The sequence below is a fragment of the Mobula hypostoma genome, chromosome 10 (genome assembly GCF_963921235.1).
Source record: "Mobula hypostoma chromosome 10, sMobHyp1.1, whole genome shotgun sequence".
Lineage (NCBI taxonomy): Eukaryota > Metazoa > Chordata > Chondrichthyes > Myliobatiformes > Myliobatidae > Mobula > Mobula hypostoma.
The window spans coordinates 2,348,015-2,364,282 of NC_086106.1; the positions used below are offsets into that span (position 1 = coordinate 2,348,015).

Sequence of the window (16,268 nt, forward strand, 5' to 3'; positions counted from 1 at the left end):
AGTTTAATTGTTCATTGTAAATTGTCCCATGATCAGGCGAGGGTTAAATCAGGAGTTGCCGGACGGGGTGACTCAAAGGGCCAGTTCCACACGGTATCTCCAAATAAGTCAACTCAATCAAAGTTATGTTTCATGTAAGTTTCTCTTGTGAATGCTGCTGGAAGGAGGTTTCTCTTTGCACCTGTGCGTGTATGGACTTGCACAGATGGCAATAAACCTGACTTTGAGTTTGACATAACTTATGCAGGTTAATATGGAGGATCTGCTGCATTATCAAAGATGACGTTTCTTTTGAGGGACATTAAACTAAGGTCATACTTTCCCACTCTGGAGGAAGAGCAAGTTCCCATGGCCCAGTAGGACAACTCTCCCCGCCCCCCCCCATTGCCTTGGCCAATATTCATCTCTCAACCAGCTTCAAACGAGCTGCTTCCCCCTCTCCTCCTGATCTACCCAGATTTTCCTACCCCCACCCCAGGCCTCCATCACCCTGTATCGTTCCCCACCTCCACCTACAAGGGGGAAAAGTTTAAGGTGTTGGCAGGAAAGTATAGAGGGTATGTCAGAGGCAGGTTCTTTACAGAGTGTGGTGGGTACACAGAACGTGCTGCCAGGGATGGTGGTAGACACAGATACATTAGAGGTGTTTAAGAGACTTTTAGTTAGGCACACGGATAATAGAAAAACGGAGGGCTATGTGGGAGGAAAGGGTTAGATTGATCTTCAGGTGGGTTAAGGGATAGACACAACATCTTGGGCCAAAAGCTATGAGGTTAATGTTCTATGCATTCTATCTGCCCAGCACCCATACACTCCCCTCCACTGATTCCCTTCTCCACGATGTTCCCTTCTCCCCTCTCCACCTCCCTTATCTGACTCAAAGTACAAAGTTCAAGGTAAATTTATTATCAATGTACGTATACAGTATATTACCATATACCATCCCGAGATTCATTTTCTTGTGGGCATTCACAACAAATACTCGAAGGCCCTCTCACATTACGTCCAGTATGTAACATACCGGGGAGCCTGATGGCAACTGGTAAGGGCCAAAATCTGCATGAATACATAGCATATCACTCTGCCCTTATTTTAAAGGTCTTTCCCACTTCCCAAACACAGACCAGCTGCTGAACTATTAGCATTCAATAGAGTAATCAAGTTCAACCAACAGCAAAAAACAATTTTTTCTATAAGCTAGGGAAAGAGGGTAGACTGCCTTGATTTTCAGACATAACCCTGCCCCACGTGCTGAGGGTTAGTCACTAAGCCAGAAATTCAATCTGTCTGTTCCTGTAAATCTCTTAGTGGTGTATGTATAGAATTTGGTTTGGGTTTGCAAGTAGGGCACTTATCTACTGCCTGCTACGCTGTGGGCATTTAGGGCAACAATGAAGGTCCTCCATCTCTCTCTGTCCATAAAGTCGCACACAGATTCAGAAGGTTTCTTCATGTGTTTGACCAGTAAGGGTTGTTAGCCCTAAGCTGAACTGTGCGCCCCCCCCCCGCCCAAACCTGGAGGACCGGTGGACCATACTTAGGCTGGCGTCTACCCTTTGACCTGTTTGGACTGGGTGACCCTACCAAGAGCCAAAGTATAAAGCCCTGATTGCAGCCAAAACAGCTCTCAGGGTATTGAGGCACACGAACCTCCAAACCCAAGGACAAAGATGTGGTCCTCTTGGGGGATAGTTAGTAGGGTGCACCTCAGAAAGCACAAATGTTGAGGGCAAGTGCCTTGCTGATTATGGACTGGCGTGTGATGAGTCTGACTGCCAAGCAGTTCATTTGAATTTCTGGGGATGAACATTGCATTACAAGGGGCAGAAGAATTTCAGTGGGTGTTGGTTCCACTTGCTTTCATCCTGTTAACTAGCTTATTTAAAGTAGTCATATCTGTGTCTGTCTTTAAGTTTTTGTTTTGGACCAAATGATGCAGTCAGAGTTTGTTCCAGATGCCCCACCATGAACAGGGTGACAAGCTTCCTCTTAGATTCCATTTTGAGACTTTTCACCTCTTCCACAGACAAAACTACTCCAGTCCGTGAACACCCCTTTACTTTCTCCTTGTTGGCAGTGAGACCGGACAGCAGTGGTTTCACTCCATAATTACCTTTTCCAGTATTTCTAAACTATCAAACTTCTTATTAATCTCCTTACTATCTTCTCATGATGGAATGGGAGCAAAATTGTTTCCAATCTTGTGAAACAGGAGTTAGGAGCCTCTTCTCCAGACTAACAAGTCACTCATGTTCTTTATGTGAGGCAGACAACTGGCTACCAGAGAGACTACCTGGTCTAATTAAGTTACTTGAAAACTATCGACTGAACCGCCTGGATGACACAGATTCTTCACTACACACCTCTTCAATCATTGATGCTGGTCTAGATACACTTTTCTCCAGGCTGAAGAACTCTTTGAAGTCAAAGTCCCCCAATGAAAGTTCAGGCAGGACTTCTACCTGGGGAACTTGTTTGTCAGCTTCTGCTGTAAAAATGGTAGGTATCTCTGCTTGGACAACAGCATTGCATTTTACACCTTCTTTAAGGGTTTCTGATCACTTCTTCCACCACTTTTCCTTTCTTGGACCTCCAGTAGCACTTTATCATCAAAGGCCTGTCAGTTCTATTGCTTCTAAAGGACTAGTGAGGCCAGCAGAAAACTCTTTAGTATAGGAATCACATCGCCTCCGCTCACCAAAAACACATTTGCCATCACCAAACTCTCTCCTAAAGTGCTCAACTCTTGTAGCCTAATTCCCTTCCTTCTCTAACATCTCTGACATGTAAAACTTTGTCTCTGCCGTCCTGATCAAAGGTTCTTGATGTTATTATGTGCCCACTTAAAAGTCTCCACGAATATTTTCATTCTCTTTATTTTCCAATCCAGATCATCAGCTATTGGAGGTATCTGTCACATGACAGACATCACCAAAGCTTTGGTGCTGAGGAAGATCTTCCTTTATTCTCTCCTATAGATCTGCAATTCTTTGATCGAGAAATGCTCCGTCAAAATCTGAAGCCTCGTCTTTCTTAGATCCATGCAGTGCCGAGCTCCTGCCAGAGCTGGGACACAAGGACGCAAGGATGCATGCCAATTCTCAGAGTCCCAGATGACTTCACTGTCATATTTCTCCAAAAGGCATGCTGGTTTCCACTTTGCATTTGGGTACTCTTTGATTTCTAGCAGCTTTTCCTTGGGATATCTATCATGCCACACGTTTGTATTGTATTATTTAATTGATACAATCCATTCCTCAATCCGTTCTTTTTTATCCATGATGCACTGATCTCAGTAGCCACCTCCGTCTCTCCGTGAAGAACCTGGGCTTAACAGTCAGCTTATCAGTGACTTCCTTCACACTGCCCAGTTCTCTGGTGAATAGCTCTGCATGTTGCTTCGAAGCATCAAGTACATTTTCAGCCAGATGGGTTTGAGCTGCTCCAACCACGGGTGGCCCAAAAGCACTGGATAACTATCTTTCACAATGTCCAGTGGGAGTCTCTTTCTCTGTTCATTAATCTCCACGGTAACACGTACCACTCCCCTCACTGGAACAAGCTCACCAGAGTAAGTCTTTAAAGTCGACCTTGACCCTTCAATTTCTCCTCGTGAGCAGTCTCCGACACCAGAGGTACTGCAGCACCGTAACCACCTGCATCCTCACTGTGGTCCCACCCGACCATGGGGTCAACTATGCTGTCTCTGTGTCCTGAAGCAGATAAACCAAGCAGAGCTTCTTCAACCACAGAGTGAGAGACATTCAGTCCATCCTCAGCATACTCCATCTTGTTCACATGCTTCTTTCTGTTTTTCTAAATGTTATTTTGGCCTAATCTCAAATAATAACGAGGCAGCCTGCAGAGAAGAAGTCATCTCTCTGACACAGTGGTGTCAAGGAAACAACCTCTCCCTCAATGTCGCAAAAACAAAGGAACTGGTTGTGGACTGCAGAAGGAATGGAGACGGGCTAATCCCTATTGACATCAATGGATCTGGGGTTGAGAGGGTGAACAGCTTTAAGTTCCTCTGCATACACATCACTGAGGATCTCACGTGGTCTGTACACACCAGCTGTGTGGTGAAAAATAACACAGGAGTACCTCTTTCACCTCAGACGGTTGAAGAAGTTTGATATGGCCCCCCAAATCCTAAGAACTTTCTGTAGGGGCATGACTGAGAGCATCCTGACTGGCTGCATCACTGCCTGGTATGGGAACTGTACTTCCCTCAATCGCAGGACTCTGCAGAGAGTGGTGTGGACAGCCCAGCGCATCTGTAGTTGTGAACTTCCCACTATTCAGGACATTTACAAAGACAGGTGTGTAAAAAGGGCCCGTAGGATCATTGGGGACCCGAGTCACCCCAACCACAAACTGTTCCAGCTGCTACCATCCGGGAAATGGTACCGTAGCATAAAAGCCAGGAACAACAGGCTCCAGGACAGCTTCTTCCACCAGGCCATCAGACTAATTAATTCATGCTGACACAACTGTATTTCTATTTTTACTCCTCATGTATATGAAGGATGTAAGTAATAAAGTCAATTCAATTCAGTTTTTCTTTACTACAGTGTTTTTGGTTGACAGTGTCTTGTCACTGTTACAGGATGTACAATACGTCCCTTTTTGCCACAGCTTCAGAAATACAAATCCTTATACCAGCATTCTTTGGCTGAATGCCCAGTTTTGCCACAATGGTAACATTGATTGTGAATAGGTGTCTTATTCTTAAAGTCAGTAGACATGTTATAAACTTTGGAAGATGTGCTTAATAGCTGTGCTTCTTTAGTTAGCTATACTAATCCTGATTTGCCTTCTGTAATGTTAGCCTGACTTCTAGTAGCAAACATTTCTGAATTACCATCACACTTACAGATCACATATGAATCTGTCACATAACGTGTGATCCAGCAACTGCCCAAAATCATAGTGATTCAGACAATTGCTTCAGCACCGCCACAAGCTGTGAAATAGAATCGCCTTCCTCTTGATTCCCTTTATGAAACCTAAACCTCTCAATAATCAAAGGTTTAGGTGAACGGTGGATTTTAAAACTTTCACAATGTCCTCATAAAGTTTATCATCAGGTTTAGCAGGTTGTACTAGACTGCATAATCAATTAAATGTTTCTGCACCCATCGCAGCCGGAAAAGTTGGAACATGAATATCATCTGAAATTCAATTTGCCTTTGCAAACTCTTCAAATACAGTCATAGAGTCACAGAAAAGTACATCACAGAAACAGGCCCTTCAACCCATCTAGACCATGCTGAGCCATTTAAACTGCCTACTCCCGTCGACCTGCACTGGGACCATGCCCTCCAGACCCCTCCCATCCATGTACCTGTCCAAACTTGCTTTTATTAGTCGAGGCGTTGAGTATAAAAGTCAAGAGGTTACTTTGCAACTTCATAAAACTCTGGTTAGGCCACACCCGGAGTATTGCATACAGCTCTGGCTGCTCCACTTCAGGAAGGATGTTGAGGCTTTGGAGAGGGTGCAGAAGAGGTTTACCAGGATGCTGCCTGGTTTAGAGGGCATAAGCTGTCACGAGAGGCTGGATAAACTTGGGTTGTTTTCTCTGGAGCACCAGAAGCTGAGGGGAGATCTGATAGAGTTTACAAAATTTTGAGAGGCATAGATAGAGTGGACAGAGAGTATCTTTCCTTAGGGTTGAAATGTCCAATAGTAGAGGGAATGCACTGAAGGTGAGAGGATGTAGGTTTAAAGAATCGTAAACACAAAATAATCCGCAGATGCTGGGGTCAAAGCAACACTCAAAACACGCTGGAGGAACTCAGCAGGTCGGGCAGCATCCATGGAAAAGATTGGTCGACGTTGTCCTGACAAAGGGTTCCAGCCCGAAACGTCGACCGATCTTTTCCACAGATGCTGCCCGACCTGCTGAGTTCCTCCAGCGTGTTGTGAGTAGGTTTAAAGAAGGATGTGAGGAGTAAGTTTTTTCACTCGGAGAGTGGTGGATGCCTGGAATGCACTGCCTGGTCTGGTGGTAGAGACAAATACATTAGAGGCTTTTAAGAAACGTTTAGATAGGAACATGGATATAAGGAAGATGGAGGGATAGGAACGTTGTGTAGATAGGATGGATTAGTGTTTGGGTGCTTTTGATTTGCTTTCTGTCTGGTTCAGCACAAGGTTGCGGGCCGGATGTCTTGTTCCCGTGCTGTACTGTTCCGTGTTCTGTGTTCCAGGGGAGGGCAGAGACGCTGGAAGGTTGGGGGGCCTGAGGACGGAAGGGAGTTATCCCACTGAGCAGATCTCGCACAGACGCGAGGGGAGAAACAGGAAGAAAGAGTGAGTTCCCTGCAGCTGGAGACATTGATTCTGAGTTGTGCAGACCGCCACGCGCCCAGACAGGGGGTGAGTATTGTTCTTTGATCCTTCTTTGGGCGTCGTTGTAACAGTGCAGGCAAACACCGACAGAAATGTTTACCGTTATTTCTCTTCTGATGTCTATTGCAATATCAGACTGTACAAAATTGCATCGAATATACATTCCACATACTACACAGCGTTATAGAGGTTGCACAATAGTAACACACACAAAGTGCTGAAGGAACTCAGCAGGTCAGGCAGCGTCCATGGAGAGGTCAACACTTCAGGATGAGAATCTTCATCAGGACTAGAAAGGACGGGGGGGCAGAAGCCAGGATAAGAAGGTGAGGCAAGTGGAACATGTACAAGCTGGCAGATTGATGGTGAGCTTAGGATTGATATGGAGAGAGGAGTGGACAAAGGGAGTGAGGTTGGGTCAGGAGGTAAAGCTGAGACGGCTAATATCACATTGGGCAGTTAGTACCTGTCAAATTGTACTCCTCCCCCAAATTTCTCATTCTGGCTTCTCTCCCTTTTCTTTCCAATCCTGGTGAAGTGTCTTGGACTGAAATATCGACCCTTTATTCCTCTCCATACCTGCCTGGCCTGCTGAGTTCCTCCAGCATTTTATGTGTGTTACTCTTGATTTCCAGCATCCGCAGAATCTCTTGTGCTTATGTCAGGCCCCTCTAAAGTTTTGATGAGATCTTCTTTCATTCTTCTATACCAAAGAGGACATCGTCCTAGTTTTCTCATGTTCTTGCAACCTCAAGACTCTGCTGGACATTGAAGTGTAAAATACTGCAAGTCTGATTCATTGGTTCATTGGCGAGACCTGCGCAGGGGGAGCTGCGTAGCCTCATCAAGGACTGGGCCTCATGCCGCAGGCTTGCCTGTTGCAGCAGTCCAGGAGAGGAGTCGTTGAGGTGGTGTGGTATGGCGTCCATGCTGGACTGGGGGCTGGCCCCTCTTGTTAGTGCTGCCTTCGAGTGTTCGTTTGCTGAAAGACAAGTTAGATCACATCCATGTCTGCGTTCGTCTGCAGACTGTTGAGAACTGCCTGTTCTTGCCGACAGCACCCAGTCGCCATCAATTTACAGGACGTGTAACTAGGGACTTGGGCAATATATAGATTTTTTGTGTGACTGTATGTTCACTGATACCTTATATGTGCTATATGTGCTTTGTGCTGTGTGTGACTGTTGGTACTATGTTTTGTACCTTGATCCCAGAGTAAAACTATTTCATTTGGCTGTATTTATGGGAATTCAGGTATGGCTGAATGACAATTAAACTTGAACTTGAACTTGATCTTGAACATAAAGAAGCTTTAGTCTTACTTAATCCTCCACATTGATTTGAAAGTTCAAAGTAAATTTATTATCAAAATACTTAATTCTATCCTTCCAGATATATTCCCCGGTCCTTCCATTGCCTCCCTTCCCTTCTCTGCTACCTGCACTAACTTGCTGCTTTCTCAGTTCTGATCAAGGACAAAAAGACAGACTTTCTCCCAACATTTTCTGTTTTTTTTTAAATTTCAGGTTTCCAACATTATCAGCTCTTTTGATCTTTGCAAATGCACAGAATTTAAGCCTGAGGCCTTGTTAGCCCCGAAGCCTGTGGGGATCAGCATGCTCAGGGTCCGTGGTGAGCCAGGATTCAGGCAACAATAAAGATAAATTTGGATAAATTAATGGAGAAAGAGAAGGAGAGGATCTTGACGAATTTGAAGAAAGGGAAATATAAATATAAAGAACGTTGGGGGGGCTTCTTCACACAGAGAGTGGTGGGAGTATGGAATGAGCTGCTAGACGAGGTGGTAAATGCAGGTTCTTTTTTAACATTTAAGAAAAACTTAGACAGGTACATGGATGGGAGGTGTATGGAGGGATATGGTCCGTGTGCAGGTCAGTGAGACTAGGCAGAAAATGGTTCGGCACAGCCAAGAAGGGCCAAAAGGCCTGTTTCTGTGCTGTAGTTTCTATGGTTCTATGGTTCTATGGTTCTAATTCAGCCAGAAGGAAAGTCAGAAAAGCTGGAAGCACTCAGCAGGTCAGGCAGCATCTGTGGAGAAAGAAATGATCCATATTTCAGACTTGTGACCATTCGTCAGAACTGGGAGAGAGATGTATCTGCGTGCGGTGGTCTGTCGCTCACTGCTCCCGAGGGAAGGTCCTTGCATTCGAGTGATCTCTCACTCTTCCTCAATGGTGCCAGCACAAGGTTTAATCAACACGGATTGTAGATTCGGACTATAAATCGGGCTTATGATGTGTTCTAGTTTCTAATGCTAGTTCTGGTCGCTCTCTACTGTTACTACTTTTGGGCGATTTTTGAATTGGGCAACCTGCAGATAATGAACATTTTGAACTGAATGTGCCTTTTGATTTTGTGTTTCATATTCTACGTTTTCGCTCTTCGTATTTTGTTGCCGCTTGCGTGGTTTTTTTGTTCGTGGGTGAGATGGGGTTTGATGTTTTTCTTTGGGCAGGTTGGTTCCATGAGGGTTCTTCTTGTTTTGTGACTGTCTGTGGGGAAGACGAATTTCAGAGTTGTGTACTGCACCCGTACTTCAAGAAATAAAATGTAATTTGAATTTTGAGCAGAGTTTCTGCTAGGATGAGCTGAAATGACTTGACAAGGGCACGTTAATCTCTTGAGCCTGTTTGGTGAGTTGTTAACACTAAAGTAGTAGGACCTCAGACTGGAGCAATTAACGGTCAGTACTGTCCCGTTTGGGGGAAAAAAAAATTTCCTGGACTTCACAGGTCTGCGATCAAAAAGAGGAAATGGTCACAATACACAAAAAGCTGCAGATACTGGAAATCTAAAATGCAGGTTGGATAGAATCTGACATAGACAACAGACAATAGGTGCAGGAGTAGGCCATTCGGCCCTTCGAGCCAGCACCACCATTCACTGTGATCATGGCTGATCATCCACAATCAGTATCCAGTTCCTGCCTTATCCCCATAACCTTTGATTCCACTATCTTTAAGAGCTCTATCCATCTCTTTCTTGAAAGCATCTGGAGACTTGGCCTCCACAGCCTTCTGGGGCAGAGCATTCCACATATCCACCACTCTCTGGGTGAAAAAGTTTTTCCTCAACTCCATTCTAAATAGCCTACCCCTAATTCTTAAACTGTGGCCTCTGGTTCTGGACTCACCCATCAGCGGGAACATGATTCCTGCCTCCAGCTTGTCCAATCCCTTAATAATTTTATATGTTTCAATAAGATCCCCTCTCGACCTTCTAAATTCCAGAGTATACAAGCCCAATCGCTCCAATCTTTCGACATATGACAGTCCCGCCATCCCGGGAATTAACCTTGTGAACCTACGCTGCACTCCCTCAATAGCAAGAATGTCCTTCCTCAAATATGGAGACCAAAATAAAATATCAAACTGAAGGGGACACAAGAGATTCTGCAGATGCTGGAAATCAATCAAGTTCAAGTGAAAGTTTCTTGTCGTCTGGCCATACATGTATACTACCAAACGAAACAACCTTCCTCTGGACCGCGGTGCACCCACACAACGTACACCACGCACTGCACATAAACCCAAACCTTATACTACAAATACATTAATAGAATGTAATTCGAAATGCAGGCAGCTAAAAGGGGGAGTGTAGGTAAACATAAAGAGTGACGAGACCTCGGCTGTGACAGGGTATTCATTATTCTCGCAGCCTGAGGGAAGAAGCTGTTACCCAGTCTGACAGCCCTAGTCCTGATGCTCCTGTACCTTCAGCATGATGGTAGTGAGTCAAAGAGATGGTAGGTTAGGAGGTAGGGATCCTCAACAGCGTCTTGGGCCCTTCGCTCCTGGTAAATATCACAAGCAGTGGGGGAGGGAGACGGAGGTGATCCTCTTGGCAGTTTTCACTATCCTCTGTAGGATCCTGCGGTCCGGTGCTTTGCAGCTTCCACGCCACACAGGGATGCAGCCAGCGAGGACGCCCTCGGCCAGGCTCCTGAAGACAGTTATTAGAATGCGGCAGAGAGCCTTGCACGCCTCAGTCTCCTCGCAAGCATCCTGAGCAGCACAGGCAAAGTGCCAAAGGAACGCAGCAGCTCAGGCGCGATCTATGGAGGGGAAAAGGCAGTCGATGTTTCGGGCCGAGACCCGTCGTCAGGACTGCAAAGGAAGGGGGCAGAAGCCAGGATGAGAAGGTGCGAGGGAGGGGAAGGAGGACAAGCTGGCGGGTTCATGCTGAGCAGGGGAGTGGTATAGACAGAGCAGGGGGCAGTGCATTCAGATAGGGTGGCATTGGAATAAGTGAGTGGAGTGGAGTGATAAAGTTGCTGGTTGTTCTAGCAACGGTTAGTTCCTGCCCGCTTGTACTTCGCCCCTCCCACCTTCTTAGTCTGGCTGCTGCACCCCCTTCCTTTTGACCCTGATGAAGAGCTCGAAACGCTGCCTGTTTATTTATTTCCATAGATGCTGCCTGACCTGCTGAATTCCTCCAGCATCCTGTGTGTGTTGTTCCAGATTTCCAGCATCCTGCAGAATCTCCTGTCTTTATTCCTTTCCGTAGATGCTGCCGGCCCTGCTGAGCTCCTCCAGCATTTTGGGTGTGTTACTCAAAACTGCTGGAGGAAGTCAGTGGCTCAAGCACCTTTGGGGAGGGGGAGAAGGAATGATCAAAGTTCCCAGCCGGGACCCTTCATCAGGACCAAGACCTGAGATCTGGATCACACTGAAACGTTCACTGCCTGACCTGCTGAGTGCTTCCAGCAGCTTCTATTGAGGAAATTGTCAGGGAAACCACCTATCCAAAACACTTCAAAGTTGGGTAACAGTTTAGTAAGCTAGTTTTTCAAATGAGTTGTAGGGGAAGTATCGATGTTCCGCGGAGAACGTTCGAACTGGTTGCATCACCGTCTGGTATGGAGGGCGGTGGTACTGCACAGGATCGAAATAAGCTGCAGAGAGTTGAAAACTCAACCAGCACCATCGTGGGCACCTGCACTGACGACATCTTCAAAAGGCAACGCCTCAGAAAGGCAGCATCCATCATTAACGACCCCCATCACCCAGGGCATGTCCTCTTCCCTTTGTAACCATCAGGAAGGAGGTACAGAAACCTGAAAGCACACACTCAACAATTCAGGAACAGCTTCTTCCCCTCTGCCATCAGACTTCTGAATGGACATTGAACCCATGAACACTACCTCAGTAATTTTCCCTTCTCGTTTTGTACTACTTGTTCAATTTAATTTATCCTACTGTAATTATTATTATGTATTATAATGCATAATTTTATTATTATGCTTTTATTATTTTGTATTACAATGCACTGCTGCCACAAAACAACAAATTTCGCATGCTGGTGATATTAAACCTGATGCTGGCCTCAAAGGGGTTAATTGTTTGTGTCTATTCAATATTGGCAGACAAATCTGATGTAAATGAACGGGCGGAGAGCAGTGATAATTGATCTAACTACAAAGCTTTCCATTATCCATGCTCTGATTACACAGCCTTCTCTCTAAACATGCATCCTCCCCGGGAAGCAGAATTCCTAATTTAATTAAACCCCACCCACATCTTCATCAGACAGACACCTGCCAGCATGCAAACACGAGGCAGATGGCACCACCATCTTCACCCACTCGAGGGCAGTGGGCAATGGGGAGACGCTTCCCATGAGGCTGGGGGGTTGCTCCGTGCAATCAGTGCCCAGCTCTTCAGAGGAAAATAAAACTGACTGGTGTGATGCTGATGGGCTGGAATCAGGGTGACAGAGGCCTAAAGGAGAACCTGTCTGCCTCCTGTGTCACTGCAGTCATCTTCTCTGAAGGGAATTAAAGATGATCATCTCTGCTCCTCTCTCCATGGACACTGTCTGACCTGCTGAATGTCTCCAGCAGTCTCTGCTCTACCCAGTGAATATGATGGACAAATCTCCAGGGGGGAATTGTCTACCCAGACCTCTGTCATTCTAATGGAATGTTCTTGCTTAAACTGCACTGACAATGACTGGAAATTGCCCTGGTCTGAAAGGTTAGAGACTGAAATGTGTGCAAACCATCATTCAGTACTGGTTTTGAAATTCCGGAGAAGTCCTTCCAACTGAGAAATTGGACTGGGCACTTCCCAATGAGCTAGGTCAGGAGTCGTACACCTAACGACACCAGCCCTCACACCACCAGTGTCCCAGATTCAGATTCATATATTTATCACACGTACATCGCTTAAGAACCAGCTCAACATAAGGCCCCCACCACACGTTCCGGCTCCAACATAGCATACCCAGAATGTTCAATAGGACCACAATGATGGGAAAAGAAGATCCTTTCCCACCCACTCACCCTCAGACAGGTCCCCAGCCCCGACACAGCCAGTGCTGGTATATAGTGGGACAGAAAGTACCACACTGCAGTCCCCAACAATCTGTCTCAAAGAAACCAGGAGCTTGGCCAGTCAGAGGACATGGAGAGGCCCAGTGGGCCATTTTCCAAGTCAGCTCCAAACATCAACAGAATGGAGATGTTCTAATGGCGAGCTGATAGATACTGACCAGAAATTCGAATGTGTCAAGGGGCAGAAGTGAGAATGGTTAGAGTTCCTCCAACATTTTGTGTGTGACGTTGCTCAGGATTTCCAGAATCTCGTGTTTAAAACTCGAACTAATTTGACTTTGGCTTGTGTGTACAAATTGGGATAATCCCCATCGGTGTCCCAAATGTCTACAATCCCATGGTCGGACAATCACCGGAACAGTGTATCTCTGCTGCATGAGATCAGTGTGTTTCCTTTATTGACGAGCGACAGGTCAATCAAGCATTAAACAATTTGCACAGTCTATCACCAGGGTATTGAATGTACTGAACAATGCATTACGAAGTAGCCCCCCTCCATTGTAGGGGATTCCTCCCAAATTTATGGCATAATTATATTTCTTTTATTCAGGGTTGGACGTTGCCCATGCCTGTTTTCCGAGCTCACAGCTGACCTGAAACGCCATCCTGTCACACAGGCCTCTAAAAGCACAAGAAGAGAAAATATTTCACATAAATCTATCGAACATTGAAAGGCCTTGATAGAGTGGACGTGGAGAGGATGTTTCTTATGGTGAGGGGAGTCTAGGACCAGAGGACACAGCCTCTGAATAGAGGGGCGTCCATTTAGAATGGAGATGAGGAAAAAGTTATTTAGCTAAAGGGCAGTGAATCTGTGGAATTCGTTGCCAAGGCTGTGAAGGCCAAGTCTTTATGTATATTTAAGGCAGAGGTTGATAGATTCTTGTTTGGTCAGGGCATAAGGGATACAAGGAGAAGAGAGGAGATTGGGGCTGAGAGGGAAAATGGATCAGCCATGATGAAATGGCAGAGCAGACTCGATGGGCCAAATGGCCTAATTCTACTCCTGTATCTTATGGTCTATGGTCTACTCATCCATTGTTTCCTTCGTTTTCTAGCAGGATAACTCCCAGAACCTGAAATCTCCAGCGTCTGACCTCTTGCTTGATGTCTCCCCTCCACTGGTGGTCCTGCCACTAGCAATCAAGATCCTAAATTCTGGAAGTCCCCCTGTAGATCTCTGTTTAAGTTGCTGCTTTAGACGAGGCTTAAATATTTGGTCGTAGAGCCATGGAGAGACACGGCACAGAAACAGGAGCTTTAGCCCAGTGAATCCGAACCAATTGTCAACTAGTTGTTCACTCTAACTCCATCTTCCCACATTCCCATAAATTTCCACGCCCCTGTACTTGGACTTCAGCCCCAGATTGGTTCAAGTTTGGACTCTTTCCAATGGAGCATCAAGGTTTTGCAGGGCAATTTTATAAAGTTATAGGTCAAACAGACAGAGTCTTTTTCCCAGAGTGGAAATATCAGATAAATCCGTAAGAAAACTATGAGGCGTACAGTACTGTGCAGAAGTCTCAGGCACATACCGATAGCCAGGATGCCTGAGACTTTTGCAGAGTACTGTGGTAATTTTATGTATTGTACTGTCCTGCCACAAAAAAAAATCAAATCTCATGACAGATGTGAGTAATGATAAACCTGATTCTGATATAAGTGTCTATTGCAGACTGAGAGTGGGAAGGGGACAGGGAGAGGGGAATCATGGTTGGGAAAAGGGGAACGGAGAGGGGAGGGAGTGGGAAGCACCAGAGAGACATTCTGTAATGGCCGATAAACCAATTGTTTGGAATCAAATGACCTTGCCTGGTGTCTCAGGGCTTGGTGTGTCTGCACCCCCAGCACCTCCGCCCCAATCCCTGGCACTCTTTTGTTGACATCTGTCCACCCCCCTCCCACAGTTCTCCACCCTCACCATTCCCAAAATCTTTTGCACAGTACCGCCAAGTTTACAAACTCACTTTCCGCTCCATGTTGCCAAATACAGAACTGTGCAAAAAGTCTTAGACCTCCTGGCTCTCTCTCTCTCTATATATAAGGTTTCTGCACAGTACTGTAGGAGCAGAACTAGACCAATCAGCCCATTGATTCTGCTCCACTATTCCACCATGGCTGATTTATTATCCCTCTCAACCTCCTCCTGGCTTCTTGCAGTACCTCTTGATGCCCCGCCGAAACAAGAATCTATTAACCTCTGCCTTAAATATCCCCAAAGACTTACCCTCCACAGCTGTCCGTGGCAACGAATTCTGAAGATGCACCACCTTCCAGCTTAAAAAAAAATCCTCCTCATCTCTGTTCTAAATGGACGCCCTCGTATTTGGAGGCTGTGCATTCTGGTCCTGGACTCTCCCACTTTTGGAAACATCAGATCCAGAGGGTGTTGTTCTAACGTGATGATGGAAAGTTTAACGGAGTGTTACAGGGGAGTTTTGAGAGTAGTGGGTGCCCAGAACGCACTGCCGGGGGGTGGTGGGGGGTGGGGGTGTTGGAGGAGGTGGCAGCAGGTAACATGGTAAAGTTTCAGAGGCAATTAGACAGGCTGATGAATAGGGAGGGAATGGAGGGATAGGGACTACGCGGAGTCAGATGGGATTAGTGTAAATTGACATCATGGTTGCACACAGAAGATGGGCCAAATGGCCTGTACTGTTCTGTTGTCCAAGGGACAATCTCAGTGGCCAATCAGCCCACCAGCCCACCAACCCACTCGACTTTGGAATGTGGGAGGAAACCAAGACACCCGGAGGAAACCTGGGCGGTCACAAAGGACAACGTGCAAACTCCACATAGACAGCACTGGAGGCTGCCAAGAGTTACAGAGAAACATAGAAACATGGAAAACCTAGAACACAACACAAAGCTGTGCCAAACATGTCCTTAGAAATTACCTAGGGTTACCCATAGCCCTCTATTTTTCTAAGCTCCATGTACCTATCCAGGAGTCTCTTAAGAGACCCTATCGTATCCGCCTCCACCACCACCACCACCGCCAGCAGCCCATTCCACACACTCACCACCCTCTGCGTAAAAAACTTACCCCGATATCTCTTCTGTACCTACTTCCAAGCACCTTAAAACTGTGCCCTCTCGTGTTAGCCATTTCAGCCCTGGGAAAAAGCCTCTGACTATCCACATGATCAATGCTTCTCACCATCTTATACACCTCTATCAGGTCACCTCTCATCCTCCGTCACTCCAAAAGGAAAAGGCCAAGTTCACTCAACCTGTTTTCATAAGTCATGCTCCCCAATCCTGGCAACATCCTTGTAAATCTCCACTGCACCCTTTCCATAGTTTCCACATCCTTCCTGTAGTGAGGTGACCAGAACTGAGCACAGTACTCCAAGTGGGGTCTGACCAGGGTCCTACCAGTTGAGAGACTGTAGCTCAACTCACCGTACTTCTGTCCTGTCGAAGCTCAAAGTTTAAAGTACATTTATTATCAAAGTAAATCTGAATAATATACACAACCTTGAGATTCCTCTTCTTGCAGGCCGCCACAAGATAAAAAGATGCAACAGAACTTGTTAAAAAACACTCACACAAC

At 46.0% G+C, this 16,268-nt stretch overlaps 1 pseudogene; it reads right to left on the reverse strand.

Annotated features, from left to right (window-relative positions):
• Positions 1-1,834: 1,834 nt before the first annotated feature.
• LOC134353194 (eukaryotic translation initiation factor 4E transporter-like) overlaps positions 1,835-16,268 on the reverse strand; it is an 85,683-nt pseudogene continuing 71,249 nt past the window's right edge.